The sequence below is a fragment of the Leptonychotes weddellii genome, chromosome 2 (genome assembly GCF_054177405.1).
Source record: "Leptonychotes weddellii isolate Sample4059 chromosome 2, ASM5417740v2, whole genome shotgun sequence".
In the NCBI taxonomy this organism is placed as follows: Eukaryota; Metazoa; Chordata; class Mammalia; order Carnivora; family Phocidae; genus Leptonychotes; species Leptonychotes weddellii.
This window is the reverse complement of record NC_138370.1, coordinates 132371696-132382118: the sequence shown is the minus strand read 5'-3', so window position 1 is coordinate 132382118 and position 10423 is coordinate 132371696. Positions and strand designations below refer to the sequence as shown.

At 37.1% G+C, this 10423-nt stretch overlaps 1 pseudogene; it reads right to left on the bottom strand.

Moving 5' to 3' along the window:
* Nucleotides 1-672: 672 nt before the first annotated feature.
* Nucleotides 673-1723, bottom strand: LOC102750766 (ribosome biogenesis protein NSA2 homolog pseudogene; annotated as a pseudogene).
* Between the last annotated feature and the right edge of the window lie 8700 nt (nucleotides 1724-10423).

Here is a 10423-nt window from a genome sequence, read left to right as displayed (position 1 = left end):
ATGCATCCTATCCCTACAGTTTATTATTGTGATTGTATTCTCATTTTCTCTAGCTATTTAGTGCCACCACTCCAGTATCTCATTTCATCCATTCACCCTCCTCCCCACCTGTGATCATTCAAGGACAAGGTGCCCTCACCAAGGCAGTTTTAATGCCTTGGAGGAAATGTCCTCTAACCCTTATGAGGATTATGGTTAAGGTATATCTATCAGGCTGCACCTGATAGAACTATTTTAACAGTCACAATTTTTTATTCTTGTCTTTTTATACACTAGCAAAGTTCTGGCATTTCAACCTATGTACCATAAGACGTGATGAAACATAGGCTTCATTTAATCAGATTTGTAGACTATAAAACATCATTCTCAGGTAATCAGTGAAAACCACTGAATCCTTAAAACCCTGTTGGTAGGGACATCTGGGTGGCACAGTCAGTGAAGCATCTGACTCTTGGTTTAGGCTCAGGTCCTGATCTCAGGGGGTCCACGGATTGAGCCCTGCATTTGGCTCTGTGCTCAGTGCAGAATCCACTCGAGACTCTCTCCCTCTCTTTCTGCCCCTCCCCCTGCACTCTCTCTATCTCTCTCTAAAATAAATAAATAAATCTTTAAAAACAAACACACAAACAAAACCCTTGTTGGTAACTTCTGGAAGAGAAATTGAAGGACTGAGGTTTTCTTTTTCTTTTTCTTTTTTTAATAAATGTCTATTTTAATGTTTTTCACAATAGAATAAATACTTCTCTTGATGACTGCAGATACGTAAGGCTGTTTGGTAGTATTCAGAACCACCACAGTAATGGTGGTCTTCCTGATCGGTGTGTAGTCTTATGTAATTATAAGGAATTTCTTCTCTGAAACTGCTGTCAAACCAGCAGGACTGCATTTAAGCATCCATCATTTTCAGGGTTGTTGGTAACCTGGGCATATTTGCCCCAAATAACTTTGCCTCCTTGTGTCACAAAGCCCAACTCATTCACATTCACTTCAATTACAGTGCCTTTGGTGATAACACCCAAAATTGTATATAGTGGGGATGAAGGATTCTTTTTACACCAAGTATTGGCAAGCAAAAGGTGGCTTTCAATTCAGGATGTGTTACATGGGCCTTTTTGAAACGTAAGCCCATTGGTCTAATGAATCTTTCATATTTAGGTGGTTTTCCAGTAAAGCTGTCTCCAAGAAAGCAGACTTTAGTGACCATCCTCTTCCATGCTTTCTTCTTTCTCTCTCCTGTTCGAATAACTTTTAATACTTCTGTTTCTCCCTGGGCACGGACTTTGGGTAAAGGAACTTCCCATTTTCCTGCTTTCTCTTTTCATTTTTGTTTAATCATGTTGGAAAGTACTTTAGCTCCGGACTGTCTCTCTCTGTCCAGTAGATACACAGGTACTGCTCCTTGTGGAGTCTTTTCAACTTTCTTTTGTTTGGTGTTTCTCTTTTCATGCATCTTGATAGTCTTTTTCATTTGTATTTTCTCAGCATGGCGCTGTTTATGGTAGAGCTTAGCTTTCAGACCAATCATCTTTTTTGCCTTCTTTGAACGTTCATGAGCCTCTCGACCTTCTTTCTTTCCTTTTTTCTCGTGGTAATTCAAACGATAGCCATATCGCCTTCCGGTGTAACTCAATATATTCATTTTGTGGCATGGTGATGGCCGCAGAGCCGTCGGGTGCAGCTGCCGGGGAGCGAAGAAGCTCTCAATTTTCCAGGACTGAGATTTTCTACTTAGCTTCTGCAACTGTTGTTTCTCACCTTTTCTTGCTAATGACCTTAATATTTAACTGTCCCTCTCCAACCCCCCTTGATAAATCCAACTTGACCAATTACAACTTCCTACTCTAGAAGAACCTCTTCTCCTTTCTAAGAAACATTTTTGACCAATTATTTTTTTTTTTAAACATTTTATTTATTTATTTGAGAAAGAGAGCACGCAAGAGAGAGCACGAGGTGGGGGAAGGGCAGAGAGAGAGGGAGAAGCAGACTCCATGCTGAGCAAGGAGCTTAAGGTGGGGCTCAATTCCAGGACTCTGGGATCATGACCTGAGCCAAAGGCAGATGTTTAGCCAACTGAGCCACCCAGGTGCCCCTGACCAACTTTCTGAAACCACCTGAAACTGAAGCCTTTTATTAAGACTTTATAAAGTCACTCTTTCAATCATTCTCAAGTTAGAAAAGCTTTTTCAGAGCCTTCTCATGTCTGGCTTTTTTTTTTTTTTTTTGATAAAAGCTGCCACAGTTTTTAATCATGTAACTTGGATCAGGACAATATCCTCCATTGATCACTGTGAGACCACGTCCACGAAGATAGGACATACCAGACATGTTTTGACATCCGTTCTGAGAATTCCAGTGACTACAGCTAAGTCCTGCTTCTGACAAGTGCTATTTCTTATGCTTTGAAGTGCCCCTAAGCTTTTCTTTTTCTTTTCCTTTTTTTTTTTTTTTTTATGTTCCCTTAACATTGGCTTTTTGATTTCCTTATGTTGCTCCGCGATCTTATAGGTAAGGTAGAATAAGGTTAAGAACCTCAGTTCCTGATTATTTTTGCCACACAGCTGATTAGTTCCTGATTATTTTTGTCATGTTTGTTCTCTTCATTTAAATATTGGCAATTACTAGAATTTCAATAAATCTCAGGTTATGGTGCCACTAGCCCTAAATACTCAAAGTTTTGATAAGATTCTACCAACAAATTTAGAACTATAACATCAACTCCATAGAATTTAGGATAAGCACATATCTGTGCATTAGAATGAAAGATTTTAAAGATTCGATGGTCAGTACTTTTAGACAGGCATGAAGGGACACTGAAGGACAAGAAATTTCTGAAATTATTTCTCCTAGAGAGTCATGACTAAAAACTAATGATAATGTGGAATATCTAACATCCAAACTTAACCTCTCCTCACCCTATTTTGATCCAACTCTGGATTGGCATCTTATTTCCCATACCTCAACTTCCTCCCCTTTTCTTTACTTTTTCTTCTCTTTCACTTTCACCAGACCGTTTTCCCTTTCATGCACTGGCCTTCCCTAAACATACTTCTTCCATTGAACATTATCATAATATCTCAAACTGTAGTTGAAAATAATGACCCCCCCCGGTTTTTTATTTGAAATCTTGCTTGAGATCATATTAGATCATAATCTTATTGACGTAATAAAAGACAAGAGTTCACTGAAGAATTTAGGATTGCTCTATGACCTTTTAGTCCAGGATTTTCTGATCTTTATCAATTAGCTTATCTCTGTGTATCCTGGACATGTGAAAACTTGATTAGAAAAGCAGGAAGGATTGATATTAAAATGTGACCATGGATGGGTAGGACAAGTCTTTTTAGTAATTACATGTGAAGTATCTTTTTTTTTTTTCCAAATCTAATTTATCAAAAATTCAATCTCTTAAAGGGGGAAAGAAGCATCCATTTCAGAGCACTTAAATACCACTTCTGGGAACACACTGCTCAAGATAGGGGTGAAGCTTTCATAAAAACTGTATTTACTCTCTTGTTGATCATCTTAAACTTTTTATTAAAAACAGAAAATAAGGGATGCCTGGGTGGCACAGATGGTTAAGCGTCTGCCTTCCGCTCAGGTCATGATCCCAGGGTCCTGGGATCGAGTCCCACATCAGGCTCCTTGCTCAGCAGGGAGCCTGCTTCTTCTCTGCCTGCCACTCTACGTGCTGGTACTCGCACTCTCTCTGGCAATTAAATAAATAAAACCTTTAGAAAAAAAAACAAAACAGAAAATAAAATAGCAGACTATCTCTCCTGCAAATTACAAGAGCTTGATGCATTCTTTTTTTTTTTTTTTTTACGATTTTATTTATTTAAGTAATCTCTACACCCAAGGTGGGTTTCCAACCTACAACCCTGATATCAAGAGTGGCATGCTCCACCGACTGAGCCAGCCAGGTGCCCTTGGCAGCCTTCATATTAAGGGGGGCATCTGTAAGACTTTTAGATTTCCCAGCACTGGATGCCGAACTGACAGCCCATAAAGAGCACTGGATATTCAGGCTCCTGACTTTACTTTCCTTCTCCACATATTGGGGTCTCTTCATGTCTATAATACCATGGCCTCTGCTGACATCAAATGATCACCAGGCAACCAACTCTGGCATCATAGCCTGTGTCCACATGACATCACCTCTATGGCTATTAAGTCATTAACCAAAGACATTCATCACGAAAGCGTGCCAACGGGGTAGCAGGCAATGATCAGTAGCAGTGACAGTATATTAAGGGATTGGTTTCTGAGGACCTTCTAAGATTGGAGTCCACGGGACCTTTTTCTCTCATATTCACCTCAGAACAAACCCCAAATCAGAGCTTGCTGAGTTCTTAAAAGATATTTTAACTCAGAAAAAAGAAAAATTCCATAGCAAATTAATCCAAATCAATCCTCCAAGTAAGTAGTCACGCTTGCCTGACCACACTTTCCTTAACACAAAAGGAATATAATTATTAAAATCATTTCTGGATTGTACCAGAAATACTGTCTACCATAAGCCCTCCCTTCTTTCACCATGCTTTCCACAGGAAAGCAAAGAACTTTCAGTGGTAGGAAACTCAAAAAAAAATTTCAGGATTAGACTTATTTGAGCCACTTCCTGAGTCTGTAGTCTCATTTGTTAAAAATTTTTTTTGTTTGTTTAGTAATTCTGCTTTGCTGAATCTGTTAGGAAGAAGCTTTGTAAATGTGGTGCCATTTTAAATTGTGGACCAGTCTCTTTCCAAAAATCCTAGAAGGTGAAAAACCAGTGACCTATAATCTGATGATGGACCACATTGGTTACTCTATTAGTTTCCCATTGCTACTGTAGCAAATTTATACAATCTTAGTGCCTTAAAACTACATAAATTTATTATTTTATAGTCCTTTTTGGTTCCATAGTCACATATTTTACTGACTTTTATCCTCTTGACTTCCTCTTATAAAGACTTTGTGATTACATTGTGTCCAACTAGATAATCCAGGATAATCTTCCCATCTCAATATCCTTAATGTAATCACATCTTCAAAGTACCTTCTGCTATGTAAGCCAAAATATACACTGTAGTTTAAGGTCTAGGCATCTTCAGTGGGTCATTACTCAGCCACGGTTACCCTCTGTAGTCACCTATATGATATGGGTTGAATCTGTCACTGATTGTCCTTGTTCTAAAGACAGTTCAGATATGGGAAACATAACCCTAAAAGTTCTTGACTGGTCTGACTATGGCCTTACCAAAAGTGTCCTATGGGCAGGGGTGGAGGTGGGGTGGCCAGGAGAAGTTTAGGAAAAATGAGGCTCATTGGAATTGCATACTTCCAGAAAGGACTCTTTAATAATTTTATTAGTCACACAATATCTTTGTTTTGCTAATGAAAAAGATAAGACTACAATTTTGAATAAGATACGATAACTGAAAATATTTGATAAGTTTAGATGTTCAAAGGACTCGCAAGAACCCACAGAGCATATTCCTATAAAGTTTTTATTTAAAGTCAAACATATGGTGTAGCCAAAGATAGACAGTACACGGAATACTGGGGTCTGAGAGACTTCCAGGAGTAAGCGCTCCACAGTCTTTATGTACACATGGACATCTTTTGTCTCCAATGTAAATCCCTAGTTGTGTGATGAGTTTTAAGTTTGGGAGAGCTCAAAGCACATGTTCCCAGCCAGATTTTTGGTTATGTAGTCTAGTTAGGCTGTCTAATCTGTTAAGCCTGTGGAAAACCATCAGATTCACCCTAGAGGTTACCAAATAAATTTTGCACCCTAAATAGCATGTCATAAATTCCACTGTCCTTATCTTGGCCAAGAGTCAAAATCATACATCCTGGTATCGCCATAGATAAAGGTAGAGTTTATTCGTTCATCTGTAAATTCTATTTTACAAAGTCAACCACCTGACACTTGAACAAATCTTTTAAATTATGAATTGCTATAATCAATTTTCCATGTATCTTTTGCAATATTTATGGAACAAAAAAGCAAAAGGACAACTGTCAAATACTAATTACTTTTGCATCATCAGAATAGATGGAGGTGAATCAGTCAAATTATTCTCACCAATTACATCAGTATTATACTAAATACCAGTTATATTATTAAACTAAATTGATTACAAAATAAGTTATTTAGAATTAGAGTAGTATATTTTAGGGCTTTTTTTTTTTTAAGATTTTATTTATTTATTCATGAGAGACAGAGAGAGAGAGGCAGAGGGAGAAGCACGCTCCCAAGGAGCAGAGAGCCCGATGCGGGACTCGATCCCAGGACCCTGGGATCATGACCTGAGCCGAAGGCAGACGCTTAACCATCTGAGCCACCCAGGCGTATTTTAGGGCTTTCTAACAAAAGCAATCCCTGTCTGTATGGTCAATGCTGTCATGGGTTGTGGTATAAGTCAGGAGCCATGGATTCTGTCTTTTGTGGGGCATAGCCATATGATTATGCCATACTATAAGGATGTACTAACCAGGTTTCATAAAGAGCTTCATATTTAAGTAATGCCCCCCGCCCCCCCACACACATGCACATACACACGCGAGTAAATTCTTGATTAAGTTGAATAGGCTTCAAATTCCAACTGTTCTATTAGGCACATCTGTTGTTTGTTTATATGTAGGGCCTTGGCAGCTGGGACCACCTATACAATTACATTCTCCATTTACAAATTCCCACAGATTGTTAGGGAGTGGGGCATAGTCTCCCATAAATTCATTGCTTTTCTTCTTTTGCCAAGATCCAGGCCATTGTCCTTGAGCTGTCTCTGTTTTCATCTCAGGAGCATACTTAACAGCCCCTCTTGGTTCAGTGTCCATGCTTTTTCTTATCTTTATTCCTATCATGCTGTTTAACTATCCTTTGAGGTTATTTTATCCATTTTCAAAGTAGTGTAATCTGTCCAACTTCTTGCATCTTTTTTCCTTTCTCCTGAAATAAATTCTCTTTTAAGTGGCCAATAAAAAGGCCAACAAGACATTTCCCTTGATATGTCTATTTTTAGAAATACAAGTTCAGCTTGCCCAAGGACTCCTAGACTGTGACAACTTTCTCCTCGAGCTCTTTCAGGTAGGGTATTTTGACCATATTTGTTTATTTACCAAACATTTTATTTCCTTAGAATACTTGTTTCATAATTACAAATTGAGTATATATTTTGGACTTAAAAATATTGAATTCTCCAGGACAATATGATATGGGTTGTAGTCATTCAAACTTTACTGTACTTTGACTACGCCAAAGAGCTTCTCATAGGTGTCCTTGACAGACATTGGCACTATTAGAAGCAAGAATACGTGCCACTAAGTCACCCCTGAACTAATATTGGTTTTTGTTTTACAAGTATTCTCTACCTTAGCAATTTCTCCTCCACCCTCAAAAACAAAAATAAACAAACAAACCCCTGCTCTATATGCAGTAAGATATATAATGTCTGTTAAATCAGGAATGGAGCAAAAGTTTTGACACAAGGGGTATCTTGATAATTTTTATATAAGATAAATAAGAAAAATAAGATAATTTTTCATTCCTCTATAATAGAAGCAGTTGCAACAAAACCCCTGATAATAAGTTAGTAATTTCCTTTTAAATAGTATATACTCTGAAATTGCAACAATAAATTTGTCTAAAATCTCAGCAGTCTATGCTGGTGGCAGTCACAGGCTTTTGCCTGATTGTCCAGTCATTATAGCAATAAATTTCATACACTTCCAAAATCTTTGAAGCATATTGAATGATATCATGTGACTTTTAAAGCTTCAAGAAAGCTTGCTCTTGGGGGAAAAAATCAAATTTAACCATTTTCCTGGTAACTTTGTAAATATGTGCTAATAATATCCTCAAATGTGACATGAGATCTCTTTAAAAATGAAACAACCTAATAAATCTGTGTGTCTCTTGATTTGACATTGGAGCTGGCAGAGAGAATGAGTTATTTTTGGTTATCTGGAACAATGTCTCTATTGCCCCTGTTCAAAGGATGTTAAGGAATTGTATCATTTGTTCTGAGCTCTGTACTTTATTTGGGTTAATTAGTATACTCTGGTGGTCATACAATTAATAAGTATTTTCAATTCGGTCATCTTGGTTAAGTCTTCTGATTGATATACTAACATTCCATGATTAATATAATGAATAATAATACTTTCCAACTAAATCCAATCTGTATCTCTTCTTACCAGGTTATGGCAATCAGCAGAGAAATTAAATATTCCTGTGGTTACACAGTAAATGTATACTGGAGCCCATCCCAGATGAATGCAAATCAGCTTCAACTTTCTTCTAAACAGAAATGAAAAAGAAAAGAAGAACCAAACCAAATTATGTCCCGTAATTTGTGGTATATCTTGAATTGTTGATATCATATTGAGTATAGCTAATACTTTTGAAGTCACCACTTTATCCTATTCTCTATGATCTATAGTTAACTTTCAAAATTCATTAACTTTTTACAGGCCCTGCTAGACTATTAAACAAGGAGTTTTGGGATATTAATATACTTGCATCTAATAGCTCCTTTATTAAACCAAAATACTTATAACCCTCAGGTATCCTGTAATGTTTTAAATTAAGCACTTGAGTACATTTAGATTATTCTATAAGGTTCCCATGTAGACTGCCCAATTAAAACAGCCTGAAAAGCAGAATTGCATAACATTTCCTTTTCTTATATTTTGAATAAGAGAGAACTCTCCCATTTAGACATAACATATATTCCAATAGTATATTTTGGCAATGGTGAGCCAATACCCATATATATATATATATATACCATTTGTTCATAAATTCCTACTTCAAGCCATGGTTTTACTTGAAAACCTATTTTGCATCACCATAACCTGCTAATTTTTATTATCTTCTCATTTTTCATTAGCAGGTTTATGAAGAACAATACACTGAATACCAGTGTTCAGCAATTGTAATGAATTTTCTTCACCAGCTCTAGGCCATTTTACCTATCTTAATGCAAATGACCTTGGGTCCCCTACTGGTGATTGTGCCGAGAGACGCTGGTCCTCTTGTCACTTAGAATCCTTATCCTCTCCTGTTTTAATTGGCATGGACTCCGAAAAGATTATAGACTCTAATTTTCCATCATCATCAGATTTCTTTTTTAATTTATCATGACCAAGATAAAGTAAATGAATTTGTCATAGTTCTTTTACAACCTGAGTAGCTCGTAGGGCTGGATGACCTAGTCTCTTACAGTGATTTATTAAAATTTTAGTAGCTACTCCATCTATCTCTTCCTTTTTTATGTCATTTTTTAGTTGAAACTCTGAAGAATTCCATAGTTTAATTATCTCGAGGTTTTCTCATACTTTTTTTTTCTTTTATTGCTCTTTCTTTTGCATAATCCTGAAAACTTTCCCATTATTTAGCTCCATCTGGGGGCTTACCATCCGTAACTGTTTCCCACACATCACCTTTTCTCGTCAACAATAAAGCCACATATAGGGTCCAAACCATTAGACTTCCATTTGACACAGCATCAATCATCGCTTGGTAAATAGTATAGAGGTAGTGGAAATCTTAATATTATACAGGAAGTACAGGTCATAATTTCGCAGCTCTAGCAGCCTCTAGCTGTTTCTTACCTTCAATTTTACTAGAACATACATATTAAAAAAAAAAGACACCCCATTTTTGCTGAATGAACTTCTCTTGAATTTATTTTCTAATACATTGACTATCCACCTAGCCCTGCATCCGTGAACTTCAATCTCATTTATAATTTTCTTCCTGTCAGTGGGTGTAGTACTTGTGAAGCCCAAACCCCTGCATGGCAAGGAAGTCAGTCTGGCAACAATGATTCCTCCCTCTCAGCTTTATTTTTCTCAAACCCAGTCTTAGCCGTTATTATTTAGGTTGTATTGTCAGAGAAGGTTTCAAATATCCCATTCTCCCTGCCAACTGTAAAGCTTCCATAAATTTGGATCTTTAAAAGATCTTACAAATTTTACAGACCATCCTCACATAAGTCTTGTTCTAAAGCCAGAAGAAAAGAGGACAGGAAAGCAATGGGGATACAAAAGACATCCTGGTGCAAGCTCTCGGGATCTGCATAGGGGACAATTTAAAGAATATTACAGCTGACCCTTGCACAACACAGATCTGAACTGTGTGGGTCCACAGTACAGTACTGTAAATGTATTTTCTCTTCCTTATGATTTTCTTAATATAATACGACAATTGTAATTATACTGTTTGATTGGTATTTGTGACCAAATTTTATATTTGCAGTAGTTAAATATACCCTACTTATTATTATTCAAAATATAGTTGACCCTCAAACAATGTAGGGGTTAGGGGCAATGAGCCCCTGTGCAGGTGAAAATCCACATATATCTTTTGACTCCTGCAAAACTTAATAGGCTACTGTTGACTGGAGCCTTACAATAACATAAACAGTTGATTAAC